Genomic DNA, 12,794 nt, shown 5'->3' with positions numbered 1-12,794 from the left:
GGGGTGGAGGTGGGGAGAAAGGGAGAGGCTGGCTGAAGCCCAGAAGCTGAATCGCCCTCCTAGGGAGTGTTATTTGGGAGTGTGAGGCAGAGAGTAGGGAGAAAACTGGGATGCAGAGAGAAGACCCCTAGAATGGGGAGCCCTATTTACTTAAGACCTTTCAACTTCAAATCTACCTCTTATTGCAAGGCTGGCCATGTGATTCATCTTCGACCATCTCCACAGGGGTGGGGCAGGCTACATCTCCCCAGTAAAAATCCCAGACAGGCAGTCAGCAACTGGCAGGTAGAGCCTGGGCTGGGCACCTGGTGGGGGAGACTGGGAGGAGAGAGGAGATGTGGTCCCTAGAAAGCCCCACAGAGGAGCTGGAGAGCCACAATGAACACAAACATAGACAATAATAACAAAGGCAACTGTGTATCAGCCCCCACTGTTTTAGGCACCCTTGAAGGCACTTCAAATATATTGCATCATTTAATCCTCGCAACCAGGCCCAAGACTGCAGTCAACACTGGTACAAAATGCCCATGGGTCCATTCTGATGGCTCAATATTTTGAATATCATGCCCTGTTCACAACAACCCTAAAAGAAAGGCACTTTGATTTTAATTTATAGATGAGATGCTTGAGGTTCAGAGAGATTGAGACACTTGTTCTAGTTTGCACAGCTGGCAAACTGAAGAGGCAGAGTCAGGGCTTAGCCAGCCTGACTCCAAAGGCAAGGAATTTTCTGTTCCTTTCTATTGCTTCCCTAATACTTCCAAGAAAAGGTTGGAAAAATGTGGAATTAGTAAGGTTCAACTCTTGTAGGCAAGTGCTGAGAGCAGGAAAGAAGGAAGAGACTGAATTTTCAGCTCCTTGTGTGCCGAGCTCCTTCCCACGTGGCCTGAGCTCCTGCCTTCATTTGGATTCACGTGGGTATCATTCAGGCCTCAGTTCACGGTCACTTCTCAGAGATGCTTCCTGACTCACCCTGTACTATTTGTTCTTATTGCTTTCCATTTTTCCTTCAGCATACTTATGCTAATTAATTGCTTTTAATTTGTGCTATTTGTGTAAATTAGCACATATACTAATGAATAGTAATTTTATAATGTCAATTTATAAGTATTGAATGCTAATTAATATCTTTGTATGTAATTTATTGATGAATGTCTTCTCGATAGACTGGATTCATAATAATAATGATATTAACAATAACACTAATAGCTAGCCTCCATTCAGTGCATTCTACATGCGTGGCACTGTGTTAAGGGCTTTATATATGTTAACTTCTTTAATCCTTTCAGTGGTCCTGTGAGGTGATGACCATTAGTGTCCCCATTTTACAGATAAAGTAACTGAGGCACACGGAAGTAAGGGAACTTACCTGTGCTTCTTAGCTAATGAGCGAGTGACAGAGCAGGATGTGAATTCAGGTGGTCTTTGGTCCCGGCATCCACACTGTTAACTGTGATATTGGGCAGACTGCAAAACATGGTCACAAATTCATATAAATACACCTTAGGGGTGGAGTCTGCTTTCTGACCTCTGGAATCTGGGGTGCTCATGGGATTTGTTTTGACAAGCAAAATGCAACAAAAGTGATGTTACATGAATTCCAAGGCTAGGCCATAGGCTTTGCAGCTTCTGATTCCGTGCTTTCAGAATGCTGTGCTGAGACCACCCTGTGAAGAAGCTGGCCTGGCCTTTGCCTGCATGTGAGGCCACATGGAGGAGAACTGAGGTACCCCAGCCAGGAGCCTGTACCAGATGTGTGAGTGCAGCCATCTCAGACTCTGCAGCCCAACCAACCCTCCACCTGAATGCAAGCACACGACTGGGCCAGGCAAAATCGGCAGGGAGACCAGCCAGCCCACCCTCAGGGTCATGAAAATGTAATAAATCATCATTTTCTGAGCCATGAAGTTTTGAGAAGGTTTGTCATGCAGCAAAGGCTAACTCAGCAAGAACTGTCTTATTCATGCTGTATCCCTAGTGCCTAGCAAGATGTCTGGTACATAGCACTTTGACAGTAAAAATGTATTGGCAGAGTGAATAAACAGAAAAGAGATTGAACCAGGGAGACACCCTGGAAGATGCTGGCTAACTTTACAATATATCATAGAATACAGCCCATGTGATACATTCTGAAATTCTGGAATAGAAGATAATTTAAAAACACTAGCATTCTAGGCTGGGTGCAGAGGTTTATGCCTGCAATCCCAGCACTTTGGGAGGTCGAGATGGGCAGATAGCTTGAGCCAGGAGTTTGAGACCAGCCTGGGCAACATGGCAAGATCCCATCTCTATTAAAAGTACAAAAAGTTAGCCAGATGTGGTGGCACGCATCTGTAGTCTCAGCTACTCAAGAGGTGGAGGTGAGAAGATGACTTGCTCTTGGGAGGTAGAGGCTGCAGTGAGCCATGATCATGCCACTGCACTCCACCCTGGGGTGACAGAGAAAGATCCTGTCTCAAAAAAAAACATTACTAGCATTCTTAATTTTCTGTAGTTTCTTTCAAGTTTGTATCAGCTTAATTTCAGAGTATGTTATAAAGTCATTTGTTGACATTTAAATTTTTCTTTGTGTTCTCTTCTTTCTTAGGATCTTTAACCTATCATTTATAATTTATAAATTATCTTAATATAATTTATAATTTATCTTGATGTAAATTCATGTTTGTTTGTATAATTAATTGATCAATATCTATCTCCCCCTTAGATTGTAAACTCTGAAAGGACAGGGACCCTGTCTGATTTTGCTTATGGTTGTAACCCTTGTTCTGGCTCATAGCAGAATGGACTGAATTTAAAACATGGGTTTCTTTATTTTAATTTCTAGTTTCCTTAGGTTGGTATTAAACTCTAATCTGCATTTTCACATTTTCCTGCTTCAATTTTGAATCAGAGAACGGTAAAGGCGATAGGGACTTAGAACATCTCTTTTCCAGGGAAGTAAAGTTCAAAGGATAGCGTACCACCCGTTGTCACACAGCTAGTTTATAGCAGGATCAGGACTTGAGGTCATGTCTTCACTGGCCACTGATTTTGCATTCTTTCAAAGTGGGTAGACCCTACAGCCCCCATTGTACAGATGGGCAAACTGCACTAGAGCCGAGGCCAGATGGCAGATTACTTATCTCTCAGCTGAAGGCTGTCTTCATGTGCCCAAGCTGACTCCAGGGTTAAGCTTCTGACAGCTCCAAGTATTTTTTTTCTCTTTTATGTTGCTCTCAAATATATTTCTATCCCTGTTAGACCATCCCCCTTGTTCCCATTTAACCTGAGAAAGTTAAACCCACTTTTGATCATTATGTGAAAATCTGAAGCAAAGTGCTTCCTTCAAGGCAGATGTTTGGAAATGCTTAGCTGCAGGCGTTCAACTTGTCAAGTAACTTTTCAAATGATGAAAAAAGGGGAAATGTAGGTCAGAAAGCAATAAACTATATTCACATCCAATATATCCTTCTGGTTAAGGAGGCGACTTTGAATCTCCACCTTTTACTAAAATGAAACAAAAATCCAAATCCAACCTAAAGCATTACAGCTTTAAGTACTGAAAGTATTTATTGTTTCTATTCAAGTAATCCAAAAGCATAATCTCAAGAACATCCATGCTCTAGGAATGTCTCAAAACACCAGGATTTGATGTGATTCCTTTATCCACATGTTTGTAGAAATGATTCAGAATGGCATGAGGGGAATTAAAGATTTATTTTTAATATCTGAAAAAGTCATATTTCTAATATGACTAACAGTGAGCCTTAAAAATGTGTCCCCAGTTTTTGTCGCCTCTCTGATTTTTCTCATTATCATTTCTTAAATAACAGCTCTACTCCAAATGATCAGCCTGTAAGTTTCCAAACATAAATATTTAGGTATTGGAAAGACAAAGCGGGTGAGGTACTTTCGTTGTAACACTGATATTCACGTCGCCTTCATTTCAAGAGATGACTTTCACCCACTGAGTAAACTATAAGCAAATCTCACAAAAGATCGCATCTTTTTTTTTTTTAAATTTATGGGGAAGAGATTTATTACAACAATGGGGAGCACAAGTTCTAATTCCAGGACAATTACATAGCCCTCAAAGTCAATATACGATGCATGAAATGGGGGCAAAATCTCTGACAAACTGTCCAAGTGTCTCAGCCTTGCAGAGTAGTGTGATTTGCCTTTGAAGACCTTGGTGTGTTTCTTTTTTTTGGGAAAAAGTCTCATTCTGTCACCCAGGCTGGAGTGCCATTGTATGATCTCGGCTCACTGCGGCCTCCGCCTCCCAGGCTCAAGTGATTGTCATTCCTCAGCCTCTCGAGTAGCTGGGATCACAGGCGTGTGCCACTTTGCTCAGTTAATTTTTGTACTTTTAGTAGAGACAGGGTTTCACCACATTGGCCAGGTTGGGCTCGAACTCCTGGCCTGAAGTGATCCACCTGTTTTGGCCTCCCAAAGTACTGGGATTACAGGCATGAGCCACCGTTCCCAGCCTATGGTATGTTTCTATCTGTCCCTTAAATCGAGGTGAGTAACACCAAACATTCCACAGTTAATGTGTTCGTTACCCTGTGTTCAGACATCCAACATAAGATGTTCATGTGAGTCATGAACATCTTATCATTTGAAGGCCTCTCCTTCATCCATTATCCCCTCACTTGTGGAAAAGGATATTCTAGAACATGCTAGATTTTGTGAGTTGACCAAGTTTACCTGATGGAGAAGATACATTTCAGATTCTACTGGCAGAGAGAAATTCAAAATTAGGTCATCTCATGGCTACAAGTTGTATCTGTAACAGAAACTAAAAGGTCTCGGAGATCATACACATTTTCCTGGTGGAGAACCCTCACTTTCAAGGGACCTGCTGTGAAACATTCTTTACACTCAAAATAAAAAATATATATACTGAATATTTCTATGGAAACGGAAGTTTTGATATAAAATAATATACAGTAGCTGGGTTAAATCTAAGATCTGTGCTCCCCCCAGGATGAATATATGTGATTTTAGAGGATGACCGCCTGTGTATTGTGATGTTAAGGAAACTCAGAAGTCCTCCCTAAGCCTCTAAATCTTTCAGTTTGCTGTTTCTTGAAATTGATGTATTAGAATTCAGTCTCTATTTTAAGTTTGGGAGACTTCTGAAATACACATGCTTCTTTTTTTTCTTCGGCTAGCATTTATGTGGTGGTAACTTCTTGCCAGGCATTACTGTAATGCTTTATGAATATTAATTAATCCTCCCAGAAAGCTTCTGACTTAGGTACCAATGTTGTCCCCATTTGCAGATGAGGAACGTGGGCACAGAGAGGCCACGTAACACAAAGAAGGTCACAGAATCATATGTGCACCCAGGCTGGCTGCCTTCCCCAGTACACTGCACTGCCATCTCAGTCTGTGGCAGCACCAGGCAAAATGATTTTAGGAATCTTCCCCCAGCCTAGCACAAGGCTGGGGAGGGAGAAGGGGTTAGAAGATTACAAAACGTGACCACACTGGGCAGAAATAAAGTGGATGGGTAGAAAGAGGTGCCTAAAACAGGATGAAAAGAACAAAAGAGAAGGTGTGAATAATGAAGACAAAATTTGCTTATATCTGAATTACAACAGCAGTGGAGGGAGAATTGTCACAATGATCACCCTTGGAATCACAGGTGGGACCCTTAGTGATAGAGTCCAATCCCTCCTTTTTACAGAAGAGTCAAACAGAGACTGACAGAGCAGACTGAAGACAAAGGAAAGGACGTTTCTGAGATTTCACAGCTGATCAGTAGGCAAGCCAGGACTGTGCTCCATTGCCCTGATTCCGGGTCCAGGGTCCGTTCCTCTGAAAGCATTCTTATGCGCTCCATTTCACTGAGGGACTGGAGGAAGCTCAGCAAAAAGGAACCTTTTTTCTCTCTGTGCTTTGCCTTGTAAATGTTTGCTGCCTGGATGGTATTTGGTTAGACAATGACACAGTGTAAGAGAATGTTCTTCCAACTATTCACAAGAATCATTTCCTTATAGATATATTTTCTGGGAAGAGAGCAGTACCTTCTTCTCTACCTTACATTACTTTTTTGGGAGCAGATAATGCAGCAGAGGCTAGAAGCAGAATTCACACTATCCCATATCAAAAAGATACTATGCGTTTCCGAAGAGCATCAGAGGGGCCAAGTGAAACCATGTGGGCTGAAGAGAGGGAAGAAATGATGAACACAGTTGGAAATGAAAAGTATTCAACTATAAATTAACATAAACCCAGGGGTCATCTTGCATACAGTCCTAGCAATAAGAGACTCCACAATGTGTATGAACAAGTGAAAAAAAAAGTAATCAAAAGTAAGAAAGAGACATATGTGAGGCATTAAACATCGAGTACAGAGGCGGCCAGGGAAGATTACTGAACAAAGTCCAGGGAGTGTAAAAAAAGATAAGGAAGGCAAAGGTAGTGAATGAAAAGAGATTGCACTGAAGGTTAAGATGAATAATGGGGAAAATTTCAAGTGTGTAAGGAACATAGGGGTCTTTGAAGGCGACAGTTGGATGGTGAAGAATTGGAAGGGTAATTTATTTAAAAAGAGGTAGATGTAGCTAAAAAAATAAATAATGTAATTATTTAATTATTTTAAAAATTAAATTTTTTTTTTGCCTTGGAATTCTCAGAAAGATGGGGGACAAATGTTAGAAGCAGACATGCATTTCCTAAAAGAAACCAGAGAAACTAAAGAAACAATGAATAACACGATTACATCACCACAAGAGATCCAGAAATTAAGACTTGGGAAATAAAGTGTCAGAGAATTCAATTCCAGGCAGAACATATGCAAACACAGGTGAATAATGAATAACAGGAACTTAAGAAATGAGAATTTGAAAAACCAAACTTTTGGGGGGAAAACAATTTCATGATAAATGATTGGTGCTATTTTTTGCTGCTGTTACACCACTAGAGTCATCTTCTTAATTTCTCTCCCTCTTTTGCCTCCCAGTTTCCTTTCACAGATATTTATTGAAAGCCTGCTAATTCTAGACATTAAGCTATATTTTGGGAGGTACATGGATGAATAAGATATTGTCTATGGCCCTGCCTTGGGGAGTTTGCATTTTGGTAGAGTGGACATACTGTATCAGGAATGTTTGTATGACTCAGCCACATACTGAGGTACTGTGAGGGCTGAGGGGTGCAGGAAATAGAGGCTCTGGAGGTCATTTTGAATTGGGACAATCAAATTCCACCTGTAGGGAAGAAATGAATGATGTAATGCTTGTGCGAACTGTAAAGAACAGTCCTTCCAAAGTGTTTGGTTTTCTTGTGTTTTGTGTAATGTTTAAAGAGCCAGATATGAGTGGTGTGGGTTACTCAGAGGGAGACAGTCTAGGAACCTGTATCATCATATTCGTTATGTGGGATAACTTCTGCTAATGCTTGGGGGACCTGCTTGTATATGAGCCTGGAGAACTGGTTGTGTTACCGATCCTGAGATCCGGGGAGGGGGTGACATTTGGCCCACAGGGAAAGAGGTGAGGTGGCTGAGTTGAGCACTTTTGCCCTCCTCCAAAGATTAAGGGAAACCCTGCAGCGGTTGAAGAGCAGCACTGAGGGGGCAGAAGGAGGATCAAAGGTGGCCAGTAAGGACAATAAAACTCCAAAGTGCTTGGTTGAAGAGAGGCAGGTAATTTGATTATCCAATTCAGTGTAGTGACAAATAAGGTAATGAGGCTAGGGACAAGAAATCTAGAGGTAAGACAGATCTTCCTTGGTCATGGGCAATAGATTTGAGAGGATAAATCCGAGTGCACAGGTAGATAAAATGTTAATGTCTTTGGCAACAGGTTCTGGAGCAATAAAAGAAATCAAACGTTATTCTGGATTGCATAAATAGAGGGACTGTGAACAAGTCCAAGGTAATTAGCTCAGAGTTGTAAAAGGAAATGGTGAGTAGTGTTTGACCAAGGAAACTGGGGGAAATGCTTGCTAAGGCTTTCTCATCCCCTACTTTGCTCTTTCCATTGCTTTTATTCACTGAATTTAACCTTGACTGGGGTTCTCTGCATCTCCAGCCCTCTGCACCTGAAGACAAACATGTATTACATGTGTTAGTAAGACTAACTCATTCTGCTGATTTATTTATTTATTTATTTATTTTTTTGAGACAGAGTCTCCCTCCTGGGTTCAAGCGATTCTCCTGTCACAGCCTCCTGAGTAGCTGGGATTACAGGTGCCCGCCACGACACCTGGCTAGTTTTTGTACTTTGAGACAGCATTTCTCTGTGTTGGCCAGGCTGGTCTTGAACTCCTGACCTCAAGTGATCCACCCGCTTTGGCCTCCCAAAGTGCTGGGATTACAGGTGTGAGCCACCATGCCTGGCCTCAGCTGATATTCTTATAGGGAGGAAGGGCTGGAATGAGAAACTTGGATCACTGAAACCCTGCTCCAGCCTGTTTCTGATACGCTGTCCTAGGAGCCAGGTACCTCATGCCATCCAAGAATCCTTCCTTTATAGCACTTTTCAATGTTATAAAATATAGATTCAAGGAACCAATGATTGATTTCTTATTCACATACTGTCCTCTATGACTACCAGGTACCAAAGAATATTTTCTCAGAAAGAAAATAGTCATCATCAAGTCAACTAAGTTATTATTTATTAGTGACCAAAAGGGAAGTTGCTACAATGTTTAAATTCAAATAAAAACTAATGACTCTTCCTTCATGGAAGAATTTCTCTTATATTCAGGGTTTTTTTTTTTTTTTAACTGCTTACTGGCATAAATGTTCAATTTTCGATTTGTTACAATGAAACTCTCTTAGCATTTATTCCTCAAACAATAATTATGTGTAAATAGGCCAGAGGTGCATATGTGCCTGTAAGTGCATACCGTTCCCAACAGCAGTCAAAAATAAATACCTTTGGATCAATCAGGTTTTAAAAAAAGAAAATGATAGGGAAAAGGGAAGTCGTTTATCTAACCTCAGCCAAGCTATCATCTACATTCCTTGTTTACACCTGATAATACATCCACAATTAAGCATTTAACTTATTCCTTTAAGGTCAGGTTGCAAAGGAGTCAGGGCATCAGGAAAAATTTCACATGGGAAATTCACTTTATACCTACAGCCGGGTGTGTGTCTTGGCTGAGAGAACAAGCTGTCTCAGGTGTGGTGGCCCCTAGGTGTTCTGTTGGAGATCTGAGGTTACTGGTTTAATATTAGCTTTGGGCATATTAGCTTGGCTACAGGAGCCCCTAAAGCTACCCTCTCTCTAGGAGGCAAGTTTATTTTGTAATAAATGTGTGAGGGACATGTTTAGATAATTCTTTTAGTTGGAGTGACAGGGAGGAGGAACGGGAAGGGACTGAAATTTTAATGTAAACCAGTATTTCTAGGGAATGTAAAAAATGTCCAAGTTTCATGTCCAGAAGCTGTAGGGGATTTTAATGCCAGTGAGTTCATTTTAGACTCTACCCTCCTCATTGGAAGGCCTCCGGGCACATGTCTGGAATGTAGAAGGAAAGGCAGTGATATGCTTCACCCATGAGTGGAGCTCCAAAATCTCCATATAGAAAAACAAGCCCCAATTCGAAAAACCAAAATCAGTCATTGCTCATGTGCCTAATTTATTTATGTTGTACCTACTATGTGCCAAACCAACTGAAAACATTGTGGAAGATTCTAGGTAGCTCATTTTAAGGAGTATAGAAACACAGATGCATGTATAAAAGTAATTCAAATACACTGAAAGCTATAATATTAATGAAAGAATGGAATGAGAGACTCATGCCTACAAATTATGGTTTATTTGTCCCTTTATTTACTCTTCATTTTATCACACACCAATCTTACAACATAACTGTGCCCAAAAATGACAAAGTAGTTTTGCAGAGAAAGCACCATTCTCCCAGTGTATGCAGTAGGGCGATGAAATAATGCAACTGGTTTTATTTGAGCAATGGAACAAATCCTTCCCATTATGATTGTGTCATGTGCAAATTCACCAGTCGTTGAGTCCTGCAGCTAGATTCTAGAGGTCATTTTGCCTGTAGAGACAAGCCCGGCTAGTGAGGCTGTGTGCTGTATTTTGAATTTTGACAGCAGAAGTTTCCACAGCCTTCTCGAGTTGTCTATTTCAGCCTAGAACTATTGTCATCTCAAGAAAAGTGTTTGTATATGGTTGAAGTCCCTCAGCTATTGGTTAATTTTATCTCAGCTTTCAGACCCCAGAGCTTAAGCTGCCTCCTTTTTTTCCTGCCCTAGCAAATGGGGAATCCTTTGCCAGACATGCAGCCTTTTTTGAAATTACAAATAAGTCGATAACTGTAGGACTGACCCAATTACTGGTGCGTGAACTGGGTGAGCCCAAGCCATGTCCTATTGTAGAAACCAGGGGCTGGTGTCAGGATCTCAGGTAGAGAGAAGTTAAAAGCAACACACTCAGCTGTGTGCTGGGGTGATCTTGCCTGGAAGTCAGTGGGGTGGAACGGACTGGGCGAGCCTCCTTGTCAGGCCTCCAGCAGCCCTTTTCAGAGTGCGAGCAGACCTTACAAAGAGGCACTGACCTCGCCTTTCAGATGACGAGCATCTCGCCATGATAACTAACCCCAAGGGGATTTCTTTACAGTGATGTATGGTAAAGGTCAGTCTGAATCAGGAGGAAGTCAGAGGCGGGGGAGGAGTTTAAGAAATGCGGTTGTATGACTTTTGAGAGCACACGATAACTCAAGTACACAAACTGAGTTCTGTTTGGTATCGAAAGGACCTCCCTGAATGAAACAATTAAGGATTCATAAAGAAGACACATCAGCCATCTTACACAAATAGTGTTTATAAGGATGTAGGACTTAGATGAAATTATTTTATGCTATTAAATGTGGTAGATATCCCCTTAAAACATTTAAACTTGCAATTTATGCCAGTTTATGAGGCATGAATTTGCTTAAATAAAAGTAAATTTTCTAGATGGTTAGAAGGATCACAAATTCTAAAATAGTGGCGATTGAATGAATGAGATATCACTATTTTCATGTTAAGGTTCTGACTAGCTACATTCAGAAAACCCCTAAAAGATAGATTCTACTGAATTCCTATTAATGTGGCTAGAACTGGACTGAAATTTGTAAGAAAACACTTATCGAATCTCTTACTGGTATAAGTAAGGTATGTTGGAGGGAGAACCCAACATTTCTAGATCTTTCCCGGAACTCCTTCTTATGACCCTCACTCCCCTCAAGACACACTTTAAAGGAATAAATGGTTTCATGGATATGTGAGGAAGGTAAGGGGTAAATAATAAAAAATGGCTCTCAGGTGCTTGGCCTGTGTGCCTAGGCAAAAAAAAATAGCAAAATCTGAAATACCAGAGTAAACTTTTCCTTTTTCTTTTCTTTTTTGAGACAGGATCTTGCCACGTCACCCAGGCTGGAGTGCAGTGGCATGATCTCCTGCAACCTCTGCCTCCCAGGTTCAAGCAATCCTCCAACTTCAGCCTCCAGAGTAGCCAGAATTACAGGCATGTGCCGTCACACCTGGCTATCTTTTTTTTTTTTTTTTTTTTTTTTTTTTTTTTTTGTATTTTTAGTAGAGATGGGGTTTCACCATGTGGGCCATTCTGGGTCTTGAACTCCTGGCCTCAAGTGATCCACTCGCCTCAGCCTCCCAAAGAGCTGGGATTACAGGCATGAGCCACTGCACCCGGCCCAGAGTTAACTTTTCTAAAGCATGACTTTAATCATATCTCACCTGCACACAGATGTTCTATGGCTCAAGATTCCCCACCAAATAGAGTGAAACCGTCAGCCTGGGTCTCTTCATTTCCCATCTCATCAGCCTCCTGCTCCCTTTAAGTAACCTCAACTCCAACCAAACTGGTCTATTTCCCAATGCCCAAGCTCACTATGGTCTTTTCCATCACAGCCCTTTTACTAATGATCTGCCTCTATTTTTGCCTGTCAAAATCTTTGCTTTCAATCCGATTCAATTTGATTCCTTCGTTTAGTCACTTATTCAATCCTGTTCATTCAGAAACCCTTCCATGAGTAGCCACCAACTGGTGAGTTACAGCGTCTGAGAAGCATTCCCTGAATTTCCCAGCTGGAAGTAGCCTGTCCACCTCGCTAATATGTTAGTGTTTTATACCACTCCGAGGTTTATTATAGGCTGCAAGGCAGGTCCTAGCTCTGCCTAGTGCGCTGTCTAAACCTCTGTTGCCCCATCTGTAAACTACTGGTTCCTTTCTCATGGGATTATTGGGTTCTTGTGAGGATTAAATGTATGCAAAGTGCTTAGCATGACATCAGTGCTCTTTGGGTTACCTGTTATTGTTCTTACTATTACTAGCTATTGTGTTTTTATACCTCATTGAAATCTCATTGAGACAAGAGCTGTGACTTACAAACCTCTGTATCCCCTTTAGCACCTGTCTCTCAGAGAATGTTTACTTCAATCATTTAAGCAAGTTTGTTTGGTTGCAAGATGCAGAGACCCTCTTCCATTACCTCAAGAGATGAGTGTTGATTCTAAGACACCCCTGGACTGGAATTGAGAACTCATCAGGTTCCTGGGCTACCTCTTGCTCTTGCAGTATTTCAGTTTCTCTCTCTACATCTATTCTGTTTTCTTTTCCCTATGAACGACTTCTGCTGGTGACTTAGAGTCAAGACACCCTAGATGATTTTCTAGGTCCACTGCTAATATGAAGGGTCCCTTGTTCAAAAAGCAGAAAAAGCCACCATTAAAGTTATTAAATTTTCTTTCTTTATCCCTCTCTGTCTCTTTCTGTCTCCACCTATTTGCTATTCAATATTATCCTTCCTTGGGCATGGAAATACTCACA

The 12,794-nt window shown here is 41.3% G+C and overlaps 1 protein-coding gene across 1 annotated transcript in view; it reads right to left on the bottom strand.

The window, feature by feature from the left end:
* Window positions 1-12,794, bottom strand: part of SPATA45 (spermatogenesis associated 45) — an 800,921-nt gene that overhangs the window by 787,934 nt on the left and 193 nt on the right. The gene's annotated exons all lie outside the window — the stretch shown is intronic.

Source organism: Macaca thibetana, chromosome 1 (assembly GCF_024542745.1).
Source record: "Macaca thibetana thibetana isolate TM-01 chromosome 1, ASM2454274v1, whole genome shotgun sequence".
NCBI classification, from domain to species: Eukaryota; Metazoa; Chordata; class Mammalia; order Primates; family Cercopithecidae; genus Macaca; species Macaca thibetana.
The sequence above is the reverse complement of the archived record's forward strand: the minus strand, read 5'-3'. Positions and strand labels throughout refer to the sequence as shown.